A 27,627-nucleotide genomic window follows, 5' to 3' on the forward strand; every position below is an offset into this window, starting at 1 on the left:
TGACCCCCAGATTTTGGAACAGGTTGCCACTGTCAATAACACAAGCACCTTCCTTTATCAGCTTTAAGACTAAACTTAAGACGTATATGAAGAGTTTAGATGCAAAAACCTCTAAAAGAGGTTTTTTTCTAAAAGTAGCATTTTCTCCGACTCCTGTATGTAGGCTCAGTAATTTTACTTGTATAGTGATGAATAACTTTTTTTTCATTGCCTTTCAAGTGAAATAACTGAAAATAAAGACTAAGAGACTAAGAAAAATCCAAATTTTAGGACATTTCAGATGGCATTTAAATGACAGTTTTTGCATTTGAACTCTTCATTTGTTCTTAAAGCCATTTGGCTGTTAGTATAATCAAAGTTGAAGATCTTCAACTTGATAATGCATTTAAAAAATGTGGTGCTTACATGCGAGACACCTCAAAAACTGACAAGCGTGAACGTAAAGGTCAAATATGTCCGTCCAGCACAAAGAGTGGAAAGGATAAATGCCCCTTAGTTTGTGGTTGCCTATCTGCATTCTGTTTGCCTTTTTTGGAAAGCACTTGGGCTAAGAAAAGTTGTAAAAATTGTGCTATAGAAATAAACATGTCATTGTCATTTTTGCTGAAAAGTAGTTTCCAGTAGTGTTGATGTTTTTTTTCTTTCATTTATTTGTTTAAAATGGGATTAATGTAAGAAGGTTTGAGTTTTGTCTAGTCATTGATATGCACAGGGACTCAGAAGCAGAGCAAAGCACCTCCTCTCATGTGCACTGAAGTTAGTGGAAACTGAAGTGCTTGCTGAGGTGTGAAGGTAGAGTTGTGAAGCAGACAGTAGACATTTTATTTGAAACCACTACGGGCTGATTGGCTACACTTCTGAGGAAGATGATGGAAAACAAAGAAGAGCTTCATTTTGGGCCATCTGGTAAGTTCAGCTGTGTTTTTTTAGCTCTGGAAAATAACAAAATAGATTGAATGCTGAGCAAACCCAGCATTTGGAATCAAGGAAGTTTGGGTGCCTTTCTGCATGATTCCCCCCTACATGTTGGTCATTTACAAGATTGTTTGTTTTGGTGGAGTTTGCTAGAGTTGGAAGTTTACCAAGAAAAAAAAAAAAAAAAAAAAAACAATGCATGTGGAAGCATATCATTATGGAGGAAAGTATATTCTCAAAAATCTTATTATTAATAAATCTTATTATTGGTATAACAGGATGAATAGAATTTTCATTTGGTAACATTTTTCCCCTTGCCTATAAAGCAGATACTGTGGTTTGAAATTTGTTTGATTCAGTAGCATGACACCACTACTAAATTAATAAATAAATCAGATTACCAGTACCTCTTGTATTAAATTTTACTGTCTTCTGATGAAACTAAAATAGTTAAGCTTTTTTTAACAATGGAATCCATAAATATCCTATACTTACTTATACTTACTTATATAAGTACTCTAATACAATTTTTTATTTATGATTCATACATTTATGATTCATATCTAAAAAAAAAAATAAAAATTATATATGATTCATATGCTTGAAGAAAGTGAGGTTTAAAAAGGCATGGAAAGCCCAGACACAAACTAAAATCTGAAGTTGAAATCAGTGTGGACCTTTCAGCAAGACAATACAAGTATAGAACAAACAAACAATATAAACACAACCAAGGAAACTCTCAACTTATTTCAGAAAAGACAGTAAAGCTGCTAGAATGGCCCAGACAATCACCTGACCAGAGTCCAATATAAAGATAAGAGGTGAGAGAAGAGACCCAAAAAATGGTCTAGATTTAAAGACTCTGTCAGTGTAAGGGGACAAAACACCTGAGCTATGCATGGTACACTTTGCAATGATTACCTAAACAAAACAAAAAATTCAGCGAGAGGGCTCTGAGCTCAGAAAGACACCCTGACTTAAGTTATCCCCTTTGTCGAGGGATATAGATAGATAGATAGAGAGAGAGAGAGAGAGAGGTTCAAGCACGGTGTCTAGCATGGATTAAGAATGCTCCCATGCTCTAATTTAGCTTAAGTACACTGTAAACGATTTCTGTTGTTTTCACGGTATTATACTGCATTTCTCAACAGTTATTTACTGTATAAGCTGTGCACAGTGTGTTACTGTATATATTGCTGTTTTCACAGCATGATAATGTATTCTCAACATTTCCATACTGTGAACATGATTAACAGTATGCTACTGCAGATTTTACAATGAATTTTGGGAAAAAAACAGTTACTGTGCATCTAAATACAGTACTGCAAATGACCATGAAAAACTCTACACACACTTTATATTATTATTATTATTATGTTTATTTTATTTTTTGACAAAGTATTTTGTGAAGAAAAATAAAATAACCTGTTTCTTCAGACTGTTCAGTGCATAAAACTGTCCCCTGGTTTTCCATTTTTGGGTGTACTGCACCTTAATTTTATAAGGTTAACATGAAAATATTAAATCATTTTTAATCAACATAACTTTGTGCTTAACCAAAACGTAAACTGGAACAAAAGTAATTGATTCATGAAACCAAAGTCAGCTTAAATGTCATAATGACCAGCCTGCTTTAGACGGATTCATGAGGTTAGGGCACCCGTCATCACCATGGAGGTCACACATCTCCGCATTTTCAAAACAATATTTTAAAATACCCACCATCTCTATAAATAAACCACAGACTTGAGTTTAAAACAACTACATTCCCGCATGAAAAACGGTTAAAACTAAATTTCATAACACATTCATTATAGAGCCATCTAAGACCGGGGCAAGTCTCACATGTCTAGCCGATTATAACCTCGGTTCGCCGGATACATGAGTGATGATGGACACCCTGGAGGTCAGAATCTCCGCTATCGGCAAAGCACGCTTACAATTTACACATGATATCTATAAATAAACCACAGATTTGAGTTTGTAAGAACTACATTCTCGCATGAAACACTTTTAAAATTTCATTTCGTGACATATTAAACGCAATATTTATAATATTAGCTAGGCTTTCTCATCCGCCATTACCATTTGCTTGTTGATGTGAAATGAATTCTGGGAGAAAAAAAAAAAAATATATATTTATTTATAAATCTCAAAACACTTCAAACGAACTTTATTCGTATTGTCAAGGTCAGATATATGTAATAATTTCGCTGGTAAAGTGAATAAAAAACAATGTTACTATATTGTAATCAATATCACGTTTGCACTGGTTCGGTTCAGCACTCGAGCGACTCTGAATCGTATTGAACCGAATTGAACCGTTTGCTCGGGAATTATTTGATCACACGTGTTCACAAGCACATTCAGCAATATGCAATTAGTGTATAATTAGTGTATAAATGCGTGTGGCCAAGCAGTATAACGAAATAGTAATGAATCATATACAAAAAGGAATCGGTTTTAGGCGGATTCGATTCTTTACTGTTCACTAAGGAGCCGATTCATAGAACCGAACGGACACGACTCGACATGCAGGCAACGGCTCTCCTAATTTGAAATTCACCTGTCGTCTTTCATCCAGCGAATTCATCCTCGGTAAGTGTTTAAAAGTCAAATTCTGTCCGTTAAAGGATTGTTTTGTATATATTTCTGTGTATTGTGTGTGTAATTTAAAAGAATTAACCAAGTGACATTAGTTGTAGGTTCTTATGTTATGTCACGCTATCCGTTAACAAACGGTATTTTAAACAAGAAATAACAGACGCCAGGCGGTCATTGTAGTGTTTGCGAGGTATTAGATACAGTGAGTTTATCTTGAGTGAGTTTTTGACCATACGTTAAGTTACCTGAAAAAACATAACTTTAACTTATTGTAACTGCATTAATGAATTCTCTATTTCAGCACAACACTGAGATGAAGGCGAAGTCACCATGAAAAGTTAAACGTTTACCGTTAAGGTAAGCTCTGGTCTTTACATAGTCATTTTGACAAAGCTATCATTATGGTAAATTTTTTTCAACTGTAAGTTAGTTATTTAAACTAAACTCATAATGAAATGAGTCTTAACTGTTTTATAAAATGGAGCTGAAAATTAAATGCAGTTAAATTATTTTAAGCTAACGTTAATATTAACAAAATACATATTACTTGTCTATTTCTCAATAATGTTAATGAGCTTGATGTATAGTGTGTCATTAATTGTACATTTAATTTTTGGTGTTCAGGTGTACCTGAGGTGAGTGTACGTTCTGAGTACACAGATATAAGCCAAAGTCATTATCACTATATATATATATATATATATATATATATATATATATATATATATATATATATATATATATATATTCATCCCAATCTAAGATAAATTGATGGGGTCAGGGAATGATTTGTGTACAAATGTATTTTAACCCCATACAGATTGGTATGGTTGTACCATAGATTTAGATTAATTAATTTTAAGTCTTATTTTACTCTTATTATATTTATCTGTTTTTCAGCTACAGTAATTGATGTTGAAAAACTGATGCAACCAATTACTCCTCACTTGATTATTCAAGGTAATGTTGATGTCTTCCTAATTTTGATAAGATTTTTAAATGTCAAGTTGTTCACAGATTTGTTGTGAGGAGTTTCATGTACAACCTCTTTTTCTTCTTCCAGCAGTTCCTAAGATAAAAAAAAAATCTGGTGTTAAAACAGCCACGCTATGCTATTTGCCTACCAAGTGCTGAGTAAATATTAGACAAACATTTTTTCTATAACTGTTGTCTTTGTGTTTATTAGCAATTTTACTGGGCGTATGTGTTTGTTTGTTTTTTCAAACAACCTGGAAACTGTAAGTTTAGTTTAGTATGTTATTTTATGCTATTCATTTTTGTCTTAACATGGATTGCATGTTGAAGCTATTGTTTTATAGTGGGAAAATGTAAAAGAGAATCCCTGAGTACAATGGCATAATGATTCTGTTTGTTCAAAGAAGGTACTTGATTTAGTTTTCCTCAAGCGACACATCAGTTTTTTTGACTATTGCTTGACACTTGAATTGAAGGGACAGTTCACCCCAAAATGAAAATAATAGCATCTTTGGCATCCTCCATTGTTTCAAAATAGTTCTATATTTAATTTGTTCCGTTGAACACAAACTCGTATTTTTTAAAGAAATTTGGTTCAAATATGGATGTCAATAGTTACTGGTTACTAACATTCTTCAAAATATCTGCTTTAGTGTTTAACAGAAATTCAAACTAGTTTAAAACACGTGGAGTAAATAGTGGCAAAATAGTAAACTATTCCTTTAAATATTTTATTCTGAGACTTATTTATATGTGTCTTTTCTTTTGTCATATTGTCCTTCTAGCCCAGATTGTGATGGACCTGGAATGCGACACCAGTTACTCTTAAGACAAGAACCGAATAAAGCACAGATGTGGAGGGATTTGCAGCCAAACTAACTGGAGGGAAGGAACCTTTAGGTAAAAGCACCTGCTTTATTTAGATCTGAAGTATTTTATTTGACATAGAGATTTATTGTTTTAATTCTAATTTAAAGCAAACAAGGTTGAGCACCCCTGGTCTAAAAGCTCAAAAATGCTGTTTCCGTGATAAGGTTAAATGTAGTTGAAAAATAGATTCATTAGGATCAATGCTTAAAGTAAACATTTTCTTCTCTCTGTAGACCAAACATGTTTACTATCCCTCACATTTTAATAAATTGTTTCTGTTTTTGTTTCTTATAGTGTGGGTGAACAAACTACCTGGATGTCCAACAAAGGCTGCACAAGAGCTCATTTGATAGCACATATTCTGTCCTGTCTACATCTCTGATGACCTGGAAGTGCTCCGACATCAGTGAGTAATACATCTTTATATTGTCATGCATACAGGATTTCTGTAAGCTTAGCTTTAATGTTAGTTTGTAATCAGCAGTGACTGTTTTAAAAAATTAAGTATTTAAATTATTCTCAACATTTTACTGATGCTGTGCACAGTAACGTTATGATGATTTAGTTTGAGGAAATGTCACTAGAGGGTTTGTATAAAAAATAAATAAATAAATAAATTGTATGAAATAACTCGATAAAATGTTTATTTGTCTCGCTGACATGCCATCATTGCTGCATATTGAAATACAGTAATACGAATTGACCGCAGAATATTACCACAAACATTTCATGAAGTAGGCTAGACTGCTCTTTAGTTCTCTACTCAACTTTAACACATTTTCTCGTGTCGCTGAGCCTCTCTGCAGATTTTGCCAAAAATGAATACTTAGTGATTACTTTGTTTTATGCAAACCAAATATCAGTAACTCATCATTAGCATTATTTTAAAAAATCACCCACGGCTTTCATGTTCTCTAACGCAATCTTATCTGTAAATTAGAAGTGGATTTATACGTGTTAAAAGCCTAAAAGTATTTAATTAACATTAGTCACGTTAAATTAGATTATTTTTATTTATTTAATTTTAAATATGTAGCCTCTTAAAGTGAGAATGAACTGTGTTTACAGCTCTTAAATCCGTGGAAGCACTAGTAGTGTGATCATGGAATCAGATATTCGAGCTATACAGAGTCGGACAATAAGTTAAGATGAGACTTTATTTTTTACACACCTGTGTGGACACTTGACTAGCGATCTTCAAGAACAATGCTCGCTGATCTTTTCCCCGTTAACGTTAGTGTAATTGTGAATTGACAACAAACTGTATTTCACCAACAAATACAATTAAAAAAACTGTTATATATATTATAACTGTTATATATATATATATATATATATATATATATATATATATATATATATATATATATATATATATATATATATATATAAACAACAGTGCAGTGTTTCGTTTCTGAATGAATTATATGGTTTGAGGGATGATTAGTTTTTACTTCAGTGATTGATTTTGCTTGTCATTTTTGCAGGATCATCAGAAGTGCTGCTGCCCTTTTTCACTGTCCCTTTCCAAAACATTTGGCCTTCATCATTTCCTGTCTTGTAGCAGTATTTTTACCTGTTTTTAAAATTGTAATAATTTTTGATGCATTATTGTTGACTGGTTTTAATGATCAATTGTTTATTAGTGTTCTGTTGCTTTGTTATATTGAATTATTGCTACTGTTTTAGCATGGTTTACACAATAAACCTTTATTTTGAAGTTAAAGTTTCCATTTTCTTTATTTTTCTTGTATTTCTTGAAGTTAAAATAACACTTGTGCAATTTTTGAACATTTTTACCCATTATAAAGTAGCACTATTAGATAAAATAAAATAACATTTAATAACTGTAAAATACTATACAGTAATAATAAAAGTAACGTTAAAATACCGTAGTTCTTCATGGTAAAAATGTACAATAAAATACTGTTTTCAGTTTTGCAGTATGTGTATCACTACTGTAATTGGGTGTTACAGTAAAAATCAACAACAGTAAAATGATGTATTACACTATACAGTAAATGTAATACTAATGTAATTAGTATTACAGTAATGTTACTGTTTTATGAAATACAGCAGCTACTGGATAATTGTTGCCAGTAACTTACTGTTAATTTAACAAGAAATCGTTTACAGTGTAGGAATTGGGTTTAAAGGTGTTGAGTTCGCGTGGTAAAGGCACGCTGAAATTGAGAGATAACAAATTTATAACTTGCTTGGTTATTTATAGGTGTTTGGCCTTATACTGATTTGATGTTAGAATGATTGTCAATGTGGATCTAGACAAATAATAATAATAATAATTTGCACATTCTCCCCCAACAATATGTTTATAACACATTACTAAATGTAGTCTTTGTGCCCGTTTGTCAGGTCTTGATGCCCAATTCTGATGTTTTTTTGCCTGTCCGTTTACACATTGTTTTAATTGTGACCCATATCCAGTTTATGTGTTTACACTTTCCATACTATTTACAATGTCGCTTATGCATAAAGGTGAGATCTAGCATCTGTGCCACTTTAGCAACGATGGAAGAAATTGTCTTGTTTTTAATATGCAAAGTGTAGTATAAGCAGTGAATGGTTCAGTCCAGATTTACCCTTATGCAGTTTATGTATTGGTGTAGCCCTGATGTGTGCGTGTGTAGTTGAAAATATAGCCTTTGCTGTGTGCGCACTGGTTTTAGAGAGAATAAAGTTGTTCTAAGCCTATGTGTAGCCCATATTATTAGCGACAAAAAGCAAAAGTTACAACATGAAGTTCGCCCAATTTTGAGCCTTGATTTTGAGGCGGAGGTGGGAAAGGGCCATCATCACAGCTTGCACCTATGGTTTATATATGGTGTCCACCACCATTCAGAGGAATTTGTGGCTACGAGAGAAATCTCAGGTCTGGTGGGAGCAACTGTATCGACTGACTTCTTTCCTCCTCCATGTTTCCTCTGTTTTTATTGTATACCATGTTGGCGTCTCCACACAAGCTCTTTCCTCTATGTCATTAAACTGTGGAAAAGCACCACATTTCACAAGTCACAAGTTTAATAACATATAAAATGGAATGCCACAATAAATCGGATCTGCCTGTTTACATGACAGCCGCATTGTTTACACCGCCATAGAACAGATCCTATCTGTGTCATATATGAGCAAAAAATCGGAATTAGGTCACATTTAACTGGCAGTGTAAACGGGGCCTTTGTTAGCAGAATAGGCTTCTATTAAAAGCAACCATACAAACAGAAAGCAAAATAATTTTACAGGTGCTGTACATGCCTTTTACATTTTAATATGTTGGCCCAGTAAACGAGTATGCTAGAATTTTAGGTACATGGGGTCTGATAGACTCCTTGGTCACTTGTCGTCTATTCCTTAAACATTCCTTAAACATGTTTGTCTTTTAAATATTTGCATAAATGAAAACTCCTGCTTGTAACAGTGATTAGCCTGCATCTATAATACAGTCATAACACACGTCTGTCTGTTGTGATATTGCTTTATTATTTCCTATGGCTACCTGCTGCAGATGCTTGATAGAGCTTAAGTTGTGTCGAACACAGAGCTTTGCTTGAAGGGATCTATTAAGGACTCTCAGAGATGGTTTTTGTCACACACAGTGTGCTTGTCCAGCCATTTCAGCACTCCTGTGGCCCGAGGGCTGATGGGGTCCTGAAGTGAGACAAGAAATGACAATCTTTTCTCTAATCCCAGCTGTCACATGAGCAGATTGTAGAGCAAACCCATCCACCAGGGAGAGATTTCCTCCAACCATTCTCTGACACACTAGAGCCATCTAACCACTCAGCCATCTAAAAAGATTTATCTGTTTACAGAGTTTATTTAGTCTAATTTTTTCAGTTCCAGACAATTTGATATTAGGAATTTGCCTGCTTTCTTCTTGGAAAGAACATTGAGAACACTGCTTGAAACGAACATCCGACTTGTAAATGTGGAGCAGATCGAACCTCATTTCCAAGATGTCAGCTAGTTCGGATTCCAGTGGCATTAGCGCAGAGCTACCCTGTGTAAAACTTAAAAATACATACTGAAGCATTTTTACAGCACAGAGTGGACTCTGGTAATAAAGATATTTTTTGAGATACTAGAGATTAGCTTTATAGTGCAATAAATAATAGTAAATGTTATACATTACATAATTTCTCTGCTGAAATTACCAGCTCCAAATCCATCTGGATTACGGATAATAATTATCTATGGCCTGTTTCCTTAACTTATTGAATGTCCATTTATCTTGTATTGCTAGTTCAATGATGCAGGTAATGATGATGATCATATCTGGCCAATTAGTGATATACAGTTTACGTGTCACATTTTAATACTGGGGGCAATGCAGTGGCGCAGTAGGTAGTGCTGTTGCCTCACAGCTTGATGATCGCTGGTTTGAACCTTGGCTCAGTTGATGTTTCTGTGTGGAGTTAGCATGTTCTCCCTGCGTTCACGTGGGTTGCCTCCGGGTGCTCCTGTTTCCCTCACAGTCCAAAGACATGCGACACAGGTGAATTGGATAAGCTAAATTGTCCTTAGTCTATGTGTGTGTGTGTGTGTGTTTCCCAAAGATGGGTTGTGGCTGGAAGAGCATCCGCTGAGTAAAAACGTGCTGGATAAGTTGGCGGTTCATTCCGCTGTGGTGACCCCGGATTAATAAAGGGACTAAGCCGACAAGAAAATGAATGAATGAATTAATGAATTTTAATACTGGTATAGTTTGCTTGGAAACTATAAAGTGAAGATAGTACTGAAAAGAATACCAGGTACTAGGTACCAGACACATTAAGTGTTGGAGACCTTAAATGTCCCAACAATGTAGCATCAACTTGGTTAAGAAATATGATTATATTCCATACTGTAGCCCCAAAACTGTGGTGCTAATGTTTGCCATTATTTCTAATAGGAAGAAATTTATTAAAAATAATTTATATACACTTATAGGAAATAAAAAAATAAATCTTATGTAGTGTAAGTAGAGTTTATTTCTATTTGTATGTAGTGTATATAGTTTACTTTAAGGAAATACTGGTAGTCTTACTTGGTCATATATATATATATATATATATATATATATATATATATATATATATATATATATATATATATATAGGTTCTAGGATGTCATGTTACCCACGAACACTATGTATCCTAGTATTTGTCCCAGTCCACAGGGTAATATGTGTCTGCCCTTCGTCGTGATTTGCTTTTGCATTGTTGGACCAAGGATGATATGTGACTGCAAAATTTAATTCAGAAGAGAATAACTCCCACCTCTCCTAACCTGTCCAGGTCTGGATTAAATCTCTATGCTTCCTGTGTATATTCCTAATTTTTGTGTGGTCAGTGAGTACCTAAAAAGATTGTTATGAACCTTCTAGACAGTGTTGCCACACCTCAAAATCTACCTTCATGGCCAAAAATGTGTTATTCCCACATCATAGTTCTTTTTCAGTTTGGGTCAATTTTCTGGAAATTAAGTCAAATGAAAACATCCTCACATGGCAACTATGATGTTGAGACAGGACTGCACCAACAGACTGTCTTGAGAATTGGATGAATGGCGACTACATCTTGAAATGAAGTCAAGTCAAATTGAGTCACTCCCATAGCTAACACATAACAAAAAAATAAGATTTAGATATATGACATTTATACTTTCAGTCTTCATGAAGACATGGGGTTATACAAGCCACTGTGGAAATGACAAACGTGATGAATGTGAAACCCAAGTGATATGGAGTAAAGCAAAACAGTGCAAATGTAGACAACAACAAACTTGTTCAACATTTTCCTGAAAAAACTCATTTATTAAAAGCTCATAGAAAGATGGTGCATTGAAATAGCCAAAGGGTATGACTAGGTACTCATAAAGGCCAAAATGAATGACAAATGCAGTTTTTCATTCATCCTCCTTACGGATGGGAATAAAATAATAAGTTCTGTAAAAAACATGTTTGAAAACGACATGACAGTAGATGCATTGAGATCATAATAGTCTATAATTGGCCAAAGACTGCCATCTTTTCCTAAAAAAGATCTTCTCCAAATAGACCTTGATGGTTTTGTTTTGTTTTTTTTTAGCTGTAAAAGTGCATACACATGTTTTTAGGTGCTTGGGTGGGATGGAAAAGGTTAATGGAATTGGTAAATAAAACTTTACTGAAGGCCATATGACAGTCTAGAGGGATGTCCAAACTCGGTCTTAGAAGGCCGGTGTCCTGCATATATTCATTGCAACTGCAGTTTATGTCAGCAAATCAAACTCTTTTTAGGTGTACTAGAAACTTCCAGGGAGGTGTGTTGAAGAAAGCAGGAGCTAAACTATGACCTTTAGGACTGAGTTTGGACGCCCTTGGTCTAGATATTCAACAGAAGGAATAGATGGTAGATGATCAGGAAACAAAGGTTAGAGGAACAGCAGGAGAATGTGTGCACAGGCTTAAAGCAGCCAGAAAGGCAAGACTTATAATTTGTGTTTGGTACAAGTTTATGTGGCAGTTGAACAACATAGAAAGAGTGTTGTAAAATAAACCTACTGTACAGCATTGCATTGTAGTTCTGTCAGATTTTTCAGTAAGTGCCATACAAGGACAAGCGTTGAGGAGGGATCTGTAAAGTGGAATCATGAGTGAAGGAGTAACTCCATGGTGGCCATAAGATAGTGAGTCTTCAGTGAAAAGGCAGAATCAGATGATACATGAGGATCCATTCAAAGATTTTATTTAAGGACAGTACAGAAACATAAACAATAATCAGTCCTAGACCAAAACCAGGTGATGAGCAAAACAGTCTAAGTATCCAGAATCAAAACACAAAAACAGATGTAGTTCTAAACTACTGTGGATTGTACAGTACATAAGGGTATAGCAAAGATAGAAATAAATAGAAAATCTCATAATTGTGGCATGTAGAATGATAAGACTTTACACAGAACAGTTGGCAATCCATGCTAATTAACGTAGTGGAAGACATAACAATTCTACTGCAGGGTCCTGCAGATTTTAGCCCCAACCCTAATCAAAACACCTGAACCAGCTAATCAAGGTCTTACGAGGTAAACTTGAAACACCCAGGCAGATGTGTTGAGGTAAGTTGGAACTAAACCCTGCAGGGACACCGGCCCTCCTGGACCGAGATTGGTCACTCCTGATCTACTGTAATACTGCATATACTGTACAATTACAATAATAATGGTAGAGATATTATACAGTCATTCTACAAATAGTAGTAATAATAATGACAGTCAACATATAAACTATAAGCCATTGTCTTATTTTTTAACGAGCATTCCCTGACAACAAATGATATTTTTTCACAAAGATATAACTGAATCAATTTGTCCAAGGCAACAGGATTTCAAGGCCAGAGATCTGCCTTAGGGCCCAGAGTGCTTTAGTGTTTTCCGTCCTGTCTGGTGTAAGGACTGTTATAACAAAGCAAGTTGTCTGCTAAATTAAAGATGGCGGGATGATGGCGGTCATTGGAGATAGGGACAAGAATATCCTACAGCCCATGATATGATTTCTGTGCAGAAAATTACCTCTTTATCCCTTCCACCCTGAAGAAAATCTGTGGCCCTAAGCCTTCCACGCGTGACACTATCAGGGCCGGTGTAAATTGGAAGAATTTCAAAGATGGGGAATTTCCATTAAACCTCAGTCTCTTTGATGGCCTGGAATAAGTGTGTGCATCGAGGTTATAAGCGCCAGGATCCTGAATTTATAATAATGACTTATGACTGATCTTCACTCTGTTGCTCCCTCTAAGGTGTCATAATAAGGCTCATTACAACATTTTATTTATTGATCATTTACTTACAGTGAAAGCAGTGGCATAGAATCTTCATCCCCTACACATTTTCATCTCTGTAAAGCATTCAAGAGTCTTGATGGGGTTTTAATTGTTTTAATATTAATTCAGACTAGGTTCATTACTAGTAAATTAAAAATAAAGGTTTTAATTAACCATTTAATATGTTTATTATTACATGGTATCTTAAATCAATTTTTAAAGTATGCTTTCACAAATGGTATTGAGCTCACTTTAAAATAAAACTCAAGTATTCTTATTTTGTTGTAATTATTGCAGTTTTGCAGTATAAATGATTAATACATGTACATCATTCTTTTTTGATTCATGGGAAACTGTATGATTTATTGTAGAACTTCTGTACTATAGCTAGCAGAACATAGTGTATGGACTACTGCTTCATAGATTGTATAGTATATTGCTTTAGAATAGATTTACAATTGCAAGTAAATGATCTTTAATACTGTATAAAATCATTACTATTATTTTTAAAAAATAAACACTTTTGCTATATTATAGCAATCTTGTACATTTTCTGTACTGTTTAGTTGTAGAGTTACTGTAGTGTAGTATTGAATGACTAAGTGAAGTTTTATAAACTAATTTTGAGAGAATCACATGCTATGATTGATCACAGCTGGTCACATCAAAAATCATCAATAAACCAATCAGATGAATCCAAGCCTACATAAATAGCCAATTTTTTCTTACCTCCTTTATCTTCGTATTTTGAAGAATCACCCAATTCACCCCATCTCCCTTTTTACCTCCTTTATCAGGGGGAGCTCTGAAGACCTACATTATCTCAGATACCCTTTTGAGCTAAAAAAATAAATAAATAAAATAAAAAAAACTAAAAATAAAAAAACTAGCAGGAGCTCTGGGCTAAAATATCTCTGAGCTCAGGGTTCTCTCCTGGGGCAGCATTATTTTATCAAGCATCAACTAAGTATTAACTCTTAAAAGAAACATAATCAACATGATGGTGTAAAAACTGTCATAGTTAAACCACCTTCTGCAATACAAATAGAAATAAGTGTAGTTAGAATGACTAGCGTTGCTAGTTAAATGTTAAATCAAAAATAATTCAGAGAATACTTGACAGTGAAAGGGTTTAAAAGCAAGGTTTGCAGACCGCCCAAATACTCTTATGTCAGTCTACAGGCCTGATATTTATCAGCATAAGCCTTTGGGAATATGCATGGGTCCATTCCGTCAGACAGTCATGGTTTGTAATAAACAAACAAATGCCTATGATCATTTTTAGATTTTCATTGTAAATTATACCTTTAGAATTATGTGTAGATCACACAGTGTGTGATTTCATAATGTGTAAGACATAATCTGCTGTAGTAACACATAATCTAACAGTAATAGTAATTATAATACTAATTAGCTTGCCTCGTTTCCTCTGTGAATTTCACAAAAGCTGACAAGAGTGTCATCTATTATTAATAAATACATAATCATAAATAACCCCCCCCCCAAAAAAGTTAGTGAAATGTGTTGTTGTCTGACTACAGAAATTCATTTTACACATGCACACCTTGAAATACGTGCAGAATCTCATTAATGAGTTCAAATAATCATTTGACACCTCTTTCTTTCACAGACACTCCATCACCCTAGCAGGCCAAAAATGGACACAGTTTATAAGCATCTTTTAATCAGATTAAATTGGATCTCCTCAAGTCCTCTATTAATTGAAAAACAAACAAAACAGGTTGAGGGGGACTGAGTGTGAGATGTGAAAGGGTTGAGCTGGTTAAATACTGCAAGAGAAAGCATCATACTGTATAAGCATCATTTTATTAAAGAAAATGTCTCAAACTCAGAACCTCACTAAGTAAATACCATCAAAACCACATGCTGTGAGTAAACAGACTTCACAGGGTATCACCACAACTATAAACCAAACAGCAACAGCCCGTGAAAATTGAGTTTATTTCTCAGAATATCATAGTTTAGCTAATGTCATGATTCTACTCTTCCATGCAATGAAATAATTTATTGAGGCAGCTATGTTTATATTACTCCATGTAATGTACTTTTTGGTCTGGTTTTTATTACGATGCATTGTGTTGCTTTAACAGATGATACATATTTTTTAGGGCTGTGTTTTTAACCAAAAAGGATTTTGATGTACATTTTGTCAGTAAATCTACAGTAGGCCTATGTGTTTTCAGAGCAATCCAAGTCATAGTTTAGTGACAAGCTATGAATTATAGCATTCATTATCACTGACATTTTAATCACCCAATAATGAAAGTAAAGATTATCTTTCTACAGTGAATGCAAACTTGATCAAACACAACTGTCTTTAATTACCAAGCGCTCCATCAGATCCCACTAAGTTGATATAGTTGTGTTTTATCAGAGCTGGAGATGGGAATTCCCCCTGAAGATGAATATAGTGGTAAAGATGCCTGCCTGCCTTTTAGCTTTTAGCTTTGATGCTCCTTTCTCTTGCCCCTCCTTTCTCAGCCTCTTCACAGGATCCTGGGAGGAAGGTAAGTGCCAATCTTTTATTTTCAACTTAGGACACTCCGCTTCACTCCCACCTCCGGTGCGTCAGCAATCGTTTCGGTGATGCTGCCCGTTCGGTCAGACTCAGCTATACGATTCAATTTGCCATCAGCCTCCTGAGTTCACGGGTGTGTGATTAAACCGGTCATCGCCACACCATTCCTATCTCCTGCAAGGAGATTGTTGTCCTCCTGGCGAAGGATACAATCGAGCTGGTCCATCCAGCTAAAATGGAGAGCAGGTTTTTTACCATAAACTAGTAGGTTATAACCAATCCTATCTGCACATTTAACCTGTTATCCGCTCAAGATTCATTCCGGTCAATCCATACATGTTCATTGGGGGCTGAGCATGGTAGTACAGGGTCCTCCCCTTTAGGCTCTGCTTGTTTTCATGCTTGGAGAATGCCCTGTGCTTCTTCAGCACATCTTCATTTTTGGCTATTCATTAATTGTCTTATTTTCGTGGTCTTTTATCTAGTTGATTATGCACAGGGACCTGGTACTTTGGGACCTTGATCTGTTGGGGTTTTAGGTAAACTGGGAAAAAGGCAAGCTGTCACTCTGGCAGAGTTTCTCTTATCTTGGGATGGAACTGGACTTTGTCTTCATTATGGTGCACCTTGGTAAGAGCACGCCAGGCAAGTGCTGCCCTGTCTGATACAATTTGGCACGTTACATGGTCTCAGTGAAGTTTTTCAGAGGCTCCTGGGGCATATGACATTTGTAGCTGTTATAACACTGCTCAGTTTGTTCAAATGAGACCACATCAGCGCTGGCTTTACGATCGGGTCAACAGATGGGCATGGCGCATGGAGATGCACTGGGTAACCATCCCCCTTGAGTCACTGCTCCTTCAGTCCCTGGATGGAGCTTTCCTTCTATGAGCCAGGGTGCCCTTAGAACAACTGTCTTGTCATGCTGTCAAGCTGACAGATGCTTCTAGTACGGGCTGGAGGGCTGTGGGTATCGAGCATGCAGCTGCAGGTTTGTAAACCAGACTTCAGTTGCATTGGCATAGCAATTGCCTGAAGCTGTTGGAAGTGTTTCTCGCTCTCCACTGCTTCCTACTGGTGCTGGAATGGTAACAATTGTTAGTTAGGACAGTCAATATGGCTATGGTAGGGTATTTAAACCATTCGGGCGATGTGCACTCCCGCCGCATGTTTCAGCTGCCCCCCTCTTTTGCCCTCTTGAGATCTCTATAAGCCCCAGCAGTTTACAGTGAGGTCTGTTTAAGCCACTCGATTTAGTATCTTTAAGATTTCTGTCCATGAAGCTCATGGTATAAATCAGAGGTTCAGGATACTGGTGCCATTTTCAGTCAGCAAATCATACCAGTAAATTGGACCAGCCTACTCTCACGTTTCCTGAGACCCTGGCCCGGCTCCGTGGTTAAGGATTCTACCACCCTCATTTAGAACAGGTAGGGAACCAACAAGCGCTGCCTGTGGAGGAGGCAGGTCCAGCCTTTTCAATGTTGTGTCCATGCACTTTGCTTAATGTGATCACACTTGTAGCATACATCTCTAAGCAGCTCTTTGTCTGTTATGATTGGCAGAAGTGCTGTGCTGTGCTGAAGTGCAAAAGTGCAGTGTTGTATCAAAGCAGAGGTTGGCCCACTGGATAGAAGCTGAGTGCCTTGTCCAGCATGATGTCTGGTATGTCAGCTAGGTCTACTCACTTGCTGGGGATTGGTGGCAGCTATGGATGATCCCGATCAGTGATCCCATATGCATCATTCAGCCATGGAGTGTTCCTCCTTCTCAGACCCACCCGTGTCTTCCCAACCCACTAACCAGCTAATCATATGTGGTGATCCCCCTGGATAGGACTAATCCATTTGTTCATATTGTCACCAAGTCTCATCTTGGGTAGCAGGTGGCCTCTGCAGTGTCCTCTCCCTTCAGGGACTGGCATGCTTTCCCAATGTGCTGTCGTATTTAACGCCTGCCCATAGTGCCCCCCACACCAGCTAATATCATATAGCACCAGATCATCTTTGGAACTCATTTTAATCAATTAAGTTCTTTTAAATTAATTAAGACATTTTAATCAAACCTGGTGGATTTCAGGGATTTGATCTTAAAGTGTGTGAATGCTTTGTGTGTGCCAAAAAAAGTGACTAAAAAGTCAAAGAATATATCCAAAATTGATCAAAGGAGAAGAGAGATTTTTTGTTTTTTTGTTAAATTTTAAGTTTTAGTCTTGGATTCGTTTTTTAAATGGTGCGCAAGGGTGAATTAGCAGGATGCAGGAACCTAAAGTAAAAGGTATGGTAAGCATGCATCATCAATTTATGTAAACAACATGCATACATCATTTTTTTTTTCCTAAGAATGCACAGGTGGAAAATATTTAGACTTCTTCCAATTGCAAAAATGCATATTACTTAACAAAATTTGAATTATTTTTTGAACATTTTGAAGCCCAAAATCTTTGGGTGTACAATCAAGGGAAATTATTATTAAGGTTTTATTAAAATATATTCATCTGTTTTCCTGTTTTTACTGGTGTGTACACAAATATTTATTTTATTACGATGGTAAATAAATAATAGAAGAATTCAAATTTTGTGGCAAACCAACCTATTAAACATTTAGCATTTTGTAAAAACTGAAATAATTAATATAGTGGAACTGCCTAGCTTTTTGTTAAAATTATAATGTGCCATTTTTATAAAATAAATATTAGGGCTTCAGTAAATTCTGCAGTTTTAACAGATACACCCTTAAGTGGGATGAATTCTGCAGTCACAAACCATAATGTTAAATAAATCTTTTACAGCTAAGATGTGAACGAGCATGACTCACGGAACAGGAGGTGAACACTTCTAAAATACAAACACACTGTGCTAAACTTCATCTATGAGCTCCAAAAGGTCATGTCAGACTGAGTTAGGCAGGGAAATGAGATTATAATAATCATCTTAAAGGCAAGAAAGGCCTACTTAAGGAGCTCTATTGTGACATGTTGACGTCTCAGAGCTGCAAGATACCGAAACAGAGGACAAAACAAGACACACTCGCAATCCCCACAGAAAACAGTCACTATGAGACTTTTCAGCCAACCATCACAGGTCAGACCGTGTGATGCATCTGAACGTTTAGATCTGTGTGCTGCGCTTCAGATATGGTGTACGAGTGAGCGTGGGTGGGTTAGATGAGATTCTCTTTGAGACCACTTCAGAAATCTCCAAAAAATCATTGTGATTGTAGCCCGAGGTATTGAAGGATCCCAGTGGTATCAACCATCAGCAATAGCTCTACCTCCTCCACATTGCAAACGCCTATCAAAAATTCTCTGTGTTCACTTTCGGCTTTAAAAACAATCAGTATTGTTTTCATATTTTGGCTGATGTGTTTATGGCTGTGGGGAAGCAGGCTGTGCCAGGTTTTTTTCCTAAGTGACTGCGGTGTCAGGGTTCAGGGACCACAATACACTTCTGATGTGTCTGTGCTGCAGACTTGGAAGCTCTTTGACTATTTATAGCCAGAGAGACATAATACAGAGGGTACAGGCCTCTCAGATAATGAAGGAAAAAACATCTTCTGGGAAGCCTGGCTCAGTGGTCTGCCCTTCAAACTCATGCAGCCGCGTAACTGCACAAGGGTTTTAACAATTTATCTTCTTCCCCTTCTCTCCTTCTCTTCTTTCTGCCTATGAATAGACACTGATGGTTCAGTATTTGGCCTTCTGCATGCATCACTGTTTCATAATTTACATCTGTTGTTTAGTTTATAATTTATGACCAGGAAAGCTCAGAGTTCATTTTGAAGAATGTGGGTGTTTATTTATTATTTTGCATATTTTGTTGTTGTTTTGTTGTTGTGGTTTACATTTATATGTGGAATACATAAACCTATAGCCAGTCTCTTGATTTCTACTCATCAAATTATCTGAATAACAGAAATAAATACAAAAAATATACTTTAAAAATATGAAAATTGTCTTTAATTAATTAATTAATAATAATAATAATAATAATAATAATAATAATAATAATAATAATAATACAATAGAAAAATAAAAAAAATATTTTTATATTTTATGTCACAATCACCAGCAATCTAGTCCATACCGCTGGGGAGTTACAAATCTGCCACCAAAAGAACTACAAATCCTTTCATGCACCACACACTCACACCTGTTCCTGTTTTATGTTGATTATGCACACACACACACACACACACACATACACACACACACACACACACACACACACACACCCTGAGGATCGTTATGAACAGATTACTTGGACTTTAAAAGCAGACACACACACACACCAGTTGCTGAGTCCTATCGTACTGTATTGTGAACGTGACAATGTGTTTCCTTTGCCTTGCCTTGCCATGGTTGACCCTTGCTTTGTTCTGTTTGTTTACGTTGCTTGCTGCCTGTACTGACCATTCGCCTGTTTATTGACCACAACTCTGGATTCCCTGCATGCATCTGTTTGCCCCTGTTTTGATCATTGCTTGCCTGAACATTCTCAAAATAAACCTGCATTTGGATCCTGAACTTTGTTGTCAGCGTCCCTCACATAACAGTAAGCACTTCTGTAAAGATTTTGTCTTCACACCGGGATGCTTTTTGCTTGCGTTTATCATCATCATTTTTCGAGAAGATTTTCCCTATTCAAACCCAAGCGAACCTAACCCTGGGGTTAACCAGAAGAGTATGCAAAATTACTCCTTGATGTTATATGGTGCAACACAACTTAAGCTTCTGACACCTGCTTTTAACACAGAAGAAGAAGACAGAAAGTTGAGCAGCTCCAGCTCTAGCGAAGAACAAATGATTATTGTTCAGCAGTGCAATAAGCAGCTCCATGTCCATGCACAAGGGCATCACTGTGGGTAGCATGATCGCCTCACAACATGAAGGTCACTGGTTAGAGCCTCTGCTGGGTCAGTTGGCGTTTCTGTGTGGAGTTTGCATGTTCTCCGGGTTCGTGTGGGTTTTCTCCGGGTGCTCTGGTTTTAAAGTCTTAAGACATTGTATAGGTGAATTGGGTAGGCAAAATTGTTCAAAGTGTATATGTGTGAATGAGTGTGTATGGGTGTTTCCCAGCGATGGGTTGCAGCTGGAAGTGCATCCGCTGCGTAAAACATGTGCTGGCTGAGTTGGCGTTCATTCCACTTTGGTTACCCGAGATTAGTAAAGGGAATAAGACGAAAAGAAAATGAGCAAAAGAATGAATGCTGCACAAGCATTGTTCCCCTTCGGGGGGAACTCCAGCACTATAAGTGGATTTGATTGTAAAATCCACGCATTGGGGGAGGTTCGGTTCAGAAGCTACTCGTCTGAAAGAGTATTGAACGGGCCAATTAAGAATGAATTGGCAGCGCAAGCCTGCGCAGGTGAGCGGCATAAGCAATCAACTGAGTATATAAGTTCACCTGGCGCCAGCAGACGCTATCCTTTTCGCTTCAGAGACTTTCTGATCGAGTCGATGAGGGTTCCTCCTGCTGTGACCAGTGATTCTGAGCGAACGAGAGCATTCTCCCGGTCCAGAGTGTGTACACGCAGCGGCAGACGGTCGAGCTGGGTTTCTCCCTTGCCTGGCGTTCTTTGGGTCCGGTCCTCCAGAGCGGTGCGTATAAAGTTGCAAACTTCACAGAAAGAGCAACACAGTCGTGCAGCACGTCCTTTTCAGGACGGCGCTCCGACTGTGCGTTTCTGGATGCGGTGGTTTCCTGTCCTCGGATGATGGGCGCGGGCACTGCGTTACATGTCTGGGGGTCCAGCATGTTAATGCGCTGCTCGCGGGCAGTTCATGTCGTCATTGCGATGCCATGACTGTTGCGCAAGATCGCGGTTAGCCTTTGCAAAAGGGCGAACCACCCCAGTTGTCCCCTGCTCTGCAGCGGGCACTCGGGCAGATCTGAGGGTTTCAGCGAGAGATAATCCGTCGCCCACGGGCCGGCGGACCTCCCACTCCTCTAAGCGCTCCATCCAAGCTTCGGGCGGGGGAAGCGATCCGTCTAACAGATGGTAGCCCTTACGCCCGATGACACCGGAGACCAGATGTCCACCGCGGCATCGGAGGGTGGGCTTTCATTGTCCGATGATGATCCAGACCCGCTCGCCCACTTCGGGCTAATGAGCGCTGTCACTACGGATCCTGAAACGGACATGTTAGCCGTGCTTTCCCGGGCTGCTTCGGCCGTGGGTTGGAGATGGTTTATCCCCCAGCTCCGCGGCCGGACCGACTAGAGGGGCGTTCCCTTCTTCCCGGAGGTGCACAGTAGGCTCACGCGGTCTTGTAAAGCACTTTTTTCTGCTCGTGCTGCGTGTCCCTCCACCCTAACCACTCTTGACGGTGAAACAGCCAGGGGGTATGTGGCGATTCCTTAGGTTGAGTGCGCGATGGAGGTAAATCCGCGCGGCGCCTCTTCTTGGCGGGGTCCGCCTCGTCTCCCATCCAAAGCCTGTAAGTTATCTACCTCCCTCGGAGCTAGAGCTTACATAGCTGCGGGCCAGGCTGCTTCCGCCTTGCATGCGATAGCCACCTACCAGCGCTACCAGGCGCTGGCCGAGCTGCACGAGGGTGGGTCCAACCCAGGCTTACGAGCTTCGCACCGCCGCCGACTTAGCTCTTCGGACTACTGAGTCCGCTGCGTGTGCGTTGGGGAGGACGATGTCCACATTAGTGGTCCAGGAGCGCCACCCCTGGCTGATATGCGCAAAGTCGACAAAGTCCGCTTTCTTGACTTCCCCATATCCCCAGCCAGGTTCGGCGACACTGTCTGTGAATTCACCCAGGAATTCAAGGCGGTGAGAGAGCAGTTGGTGGGTGATGTCTTATCGGTGGTCCGTAGCCCGCTCCGCCCGCCGTGCCATTCATACCTGCTCCTCGCCGAAGGCGCCCGCCTACGAGAGCTGCTCCGCCCCCGCACACGCCTCCGGCGAAGCGAGCGCGTCGGGCACCTCGGAAGCAGGCAGCCCCCCTGCCCAGAACGCTGCTAAGTCCGGCAACGGACTGCGAAGCGCCCCTGGGACAGGCCATCTGGAGAAGAGGAAACTTGCTCTTTCCCTGCTGGAGGGCGGGGCCCCATTTCCAACGGCACTTTTTACTGCCATGAAAACATTATGAAAGGGCACTTTTCACTTCCCCAGATGTGACAGCCCGAAATCTGCCAGTCTGGGACGCTATGCTTTCTAGCTTGCAGATTCGGTGCGTTTCGCCAGTGACTCACGAGCGCTGGGAGGACGGTCTCCTTTCTCCCACCCCTCGAGCCTCCCCTCCGGAGCTCGGGTTTGGAGTGAGAGCAAATATCTCACCTCCAGCTTTTCCGTGGGACCCGCGAGCTTCCCGGATCAGCACACCCACTCCGCGCTGCCCCACTGCTGGTACGTCAGCGATTGTAGCGATGAGTCCATTAGCGGGAGCTCTGCCTGCCTGGTTAGCGCGGGCCAGCTCTTCGCGGTGGCTCATACGCACAATCAGACTCGGCTATGCGATTCAGTTCGCGAAACGGCCCCCCAAGTCGCGGGTGTGTATTCACCAGGGTCAGCCCCCTGTCCGCCCCTGTCTTGCGAGAGGAGATTGCTGTCCTCCTGGGGAAGGATGCAATCGAGCCGCTCCCTCCAGCCGAGATGGAGAGCGGGTTTTACAGCCCACACTTCATCGTGCCCAAAAAGAGCGGTGGGTCACGGCCAATCCTAGATCTGCGCGTTTTGAACCGCTGCCTGCACAAGCTGCCGTTCAGAATGCTCACGCAGAAGCGCATCCTCCAGTGCGTTCGTCCTCTGGGTTGGTCTGCAGCATTAGACCTGATGGACGCGTATTTCCATGTCTCCACTCTTCCTCGCCACCGACAGTTTCTGCGGTTTGCGTTTGAAGGTCGAGCTTGGCAATACAAAGCCCTCCCCTTCGGGCTCTCTCTGTCTCCGCGGGTCCTCACCAAGCCCGCGGAGGGTGCCTCAGCGCCCCTTTGGCTCGGGGGCATCTGCATACTCGATTTCTTTACGACTGGCTGATTTTTGCCCTCTCTCGGAGCAATTGATTATGCACAGAGACAAAGTGCTCTGGCACTTCCACCTGTGGGGGTTTCAGGTCAACCGAGAAAAGAGCAAACTCGCCCCCGTGCAGAGGATCTCTTCTCTCGGGCTGGAGTTGGACTCGGTCACCATGGCAGCGCGCCTCTCCGGAGAGCGCGCTCAGCTGATGCTGTACTGTCTGAGAGAGCTCGACAGTAAAATAGTGGTCCCACTGAAACTATTTCAGAGGCTCCTGGGGCATATGGCATCCGCAGCCGCTTCATGCCGCTCGGATTATTCTATATGAGACCACTTCAGCACTGGCTGATCACGATCGAGTCCCCAGACGCGCATGGCACGCGCGCGCACACCGAGTCTCTGTTACTGCGCTGTGTCGCCGCGCCCTCAGCCCTTGGAGCGACCCCTCGTTCCTACAGGCCTGGGTGTCTCTAGAACAGGCGTCCAGTCTTGTTGTCGTTTCAGCAGACGCTTCCAACACGGGCTGGGGGGCTGTGCGTTGCGGGCATGCGGCTGCGGACCTGTGGAAAGGTACCCAGTTGCATTGGCATATCGCCTGGAGCTGTTGGCAGTGTTCCTCGCTCTCCAACATTTTTTTCCGGTGCTGGAGCGGCAACACGTGCTGGTCAGGACGGACAGTACGGCGGCGGTGGCGGCGTATATCAGCCGTATAGGGGGTATGCGCTCTCGCCGCATGTCTCAGCTCGCCCGCCGTCTGCTCCTCTGGAGTCATCCGCGGCTGAAATCGCTGCACGCCATTCATATTCAGGCAAGCTCAACCGTGCAGCCGATGCGCTCTCACGGCAGCCTTGCGTCCTGGAGAATGGAGACTCCACCCCGAGTCTGTTCAGCTGATATGGGCGCGATTCGGGGAAGCCCAGATCGATCTGTTGCTTCCCCCGAGATCGCTCATTGCCAGTTGTTCTTTCCCTGACCGAGTGCTCTCGGCACGGATGCACTGGCTTACAGCTGGCCTCGGGGCAAATACGCGTTTCCCCCAGTGAGCCTGCTCGCGCAGTTACTGTGCAAGGTCAGGGAGGACAAGGAACAGGTTGCTGGTTGCGCCCCTCTGGCTCAACCGGACCTGGATGTCAGAGCTCTCCCTCGCGATAGCCCTCCCCTGGCAGTCCCTTCGAGAGAGCACCTACTCTCTCAGGGACAGGGCACCACCTGGCACCCTCGCCGATCTTTGGAGATTTTTAGACGCGAGGAAGACTTAGGTAACCTCCGATTGCGGTGGCTAATACCGTCACTCGGGCTAGAGCCCCCTCCCCGAGCGCGCCTATGCCCTGACGTGGAGTCTATTCACTGAATGGTGTGTCTCTCGCTGAGAAGACCCCCGTAATTTGCCAGATCAGCGTTGTGCTTTCTTTACGCCGAGAGAAGTTGGAGAGCAGGCTGTCGCCCTCCACACTCAAGGTTACGTGGCTGCCATCTCCGCTCTCATAACGCGGTGGCTGGCAGCACCGTGGGAACGCATAACCTCATCATCCGGTTCCTCAGGGGCGTTAAGCGAATTAATCCACCCCGCCCCCTCTCATGCCCTCTTAGGATCTCGCCCTCGCTACACAAGCCGCGTCAGATCCCTTCGATCCTCGACTCAGTATCTTTCTGTCCCTGAAGACAGCTCTGCTGGTCGCGTTGATATCGATTAGAGGGTCGGGGACCCGGAGGCATTTTTCGGTCAGTGACTCGTGCCTGTAATTGGGCTGGCTTCTCTCACGTCCTGAGACCCCGCCAGCGATATGTGCCCAAGGTTCCTACCACTCCGTTTTAATACGAGGTAGTGAGCCTGCAAGCGCTGCCCTCGGAGGAGGCAGACCCAGCCCTTCTTTATTGTCCAGTTCGCGTTTTGCGTATTATCCGGACCGCACTCAGAGTTTAGATCATCTGAGCAGCTCTTCGTCTGTTATAGCGGTCGGCAGCAGGGAAGTGCCGTACCGAAATAAGTTGCCACTAGATTGTGGATGCCTTTCTTTCACTATCAGAGCCGAGATGAGCCGCGTCCCCCGAGAGCGCGTGCGCACTCCACTCGGAGCTTCGCATCCTCTCGAGCGCGCGCACGCGGCGCCCCTCTAACAGACATCTGTAGAGCTGCGGGCTGGGTGACACCCAACACATTTGCAAGGTTTTACAATCTGCGAGTGGAGCCGGTTTCCTCAAGGGTATTAGGTAACCCTTGGTGATTGAGGAAACAATTCGGTAGGGTGTTGAAACACGCTTGCTGCACCATTTTCCCTAACACGGAGATACGTGCGCCTTTTTATCTGTCAGTAAAGTTCCCCATCAGGTGAGCCCTGCAGATTCCTCCATGGCCCCCAGCACTGACTCAGCGGAGGAGTCACTTGCTGGCCCACTACGTTGTAGGTCTGCCCGCTGGTCAGCCCGCGTTTTGGGTAAAGGTGCCTGCTATGCGTGATCCCCACTAGGCGATCCCATATGCTTATTCCGCCACGGTTAAGTCCCCCCCAATCCCCCCCCACCCCCCCCCCCCCCCTGGGCGGACCTGTGTCTTCCCTCCCCGCTAACCACTTTTTTGCTATGCGTACTCCCCCTTTTTAGGGCTAGTCCATATGTAAATTCTGCCATCTATCCCCCCTTGGGTAACGGATGGCCTCCGCAGCGTCCTCCCTATCGGGATTGCACGCTTCCCAACGTACTGTCGTGTATTCCTAGAATTATCTAGATGCTAGCGACTCCCAAAAAAGATACCTATTCCGTAAAACTTCTTTTGAAGTAGGATAAGTTAGGGCCAAGGGCACGTTGGAGGACCACGCCTCTCGTGATCTGGGTGCGTCACGCTTGCCTGACCGCTCTCTCATGGTGGATGTTGGTAAGGTGCAGTCATTATGGCGCTTTCAATGGGCTCCCAATGCGTGGATTTTACAATCAAATCCACTTATAGTGCTGGAGTTCCCCCCAAAGGGGAACGTTCGAGGTTACATAATGACTGTCCCTTAGCTGTTAAAAGTCTCTTCAGCTTAAAAAGGATAGCATCTGCTGGCGCCAGGTGAGCTTATATACTCAGTTGATTGCTTATGCCGCTCACCTGCGCAGGCTTGCGCTGCCAATTCATTCTTAATTGGCCCGTTCAATACTCTTTCAGACGAGTAGCTTCTGAACCGAACCTCCCCCAATGCGTGGATTTTACAATCAAATCCACTTATAGTGCTTCCGTTCCCCTCCTCGGGGAACGAAGGGTTACTTTAGTAACCTCGAACGTTCATTACTAGTTCATGTCAATACATTAACTAACATCAACTAATAAAACCTTATCATAAAGTGTGATTATTAAAATGAACACAAAGTAAAAAAAAAAAAAAATATATATATATATATATATATATATATATATATATATATATATATATATATGGTTAATTAATGGCAATGAATGGCAAAATTTAAACTCCATGTTAATAAAAAACACATTAATGAACATGATTAGTTATTATTTGCTATGTAATAATCATTAATGAATGGTTTAGAATAGATCTTCATGAGCCATATCTTACAATAATCTGGGAATTCAAGAGTTCACACTTAGCTGATGATTTACAAAGCTTATTTGGCATGCTGTCCCGGGAGAGAGCCCCGAGCTCAAGGGCTCCTCGAGCCCGGGGCTTCCTCCCGTTGGCAGAGCAAGAAGGGAGCCTGAGCTCGGTGGATCTCAGAACTCCCCTGCCGCTGTAGCTAAGGGAACGTAAGGAATTAGACCAGCTTGATTGTTAAGTATGTTGAATGTCTTTGGATGGTGGGAGGAAACCGGAGAGCCCGGGGAAAACCCACGCGGACACGGGAAGGACACACAAACTCCCCACAGAAACACTCACCGGTCCTATCGAACTAGGACCGGCAGTATTCTTGCTGTGTGGTTCACAGTGCTAACCACTGGACCGCCATGCCGCCCAATTACAGG

General features: G+C 40.9%; 1 protein-coding gene across 2 annotated transcripts in view; it reads left to right on the forward strand.

Moving 5' to 3' along the window:
* Positions 1 to 27,627, forward strand: part of atp7a (ATPase copper transporting alpha) — an 813,847-nt gene that overhangs the window by 375,884 nt on the left and 410,336 nt on the right. The gene's annotated exons all lie outside the window — the stretch shown is intronic.

This window comes from Danio rerio, chromosome 14 (genome assembly GCF_049306965.1).
Source record: "Danio rerio strain Tuebingen ecotype United States chromosome 14, GRCz12tu, whole genome shotgun sequence".
In the NCBI taxonomy this organism is placed as follows: domain Eukaryota; kingdom Metazoa; phylum Chordata; class Actinopteri; order Cypriniformes; family Danionidae; genus Danio; species Danio rerio.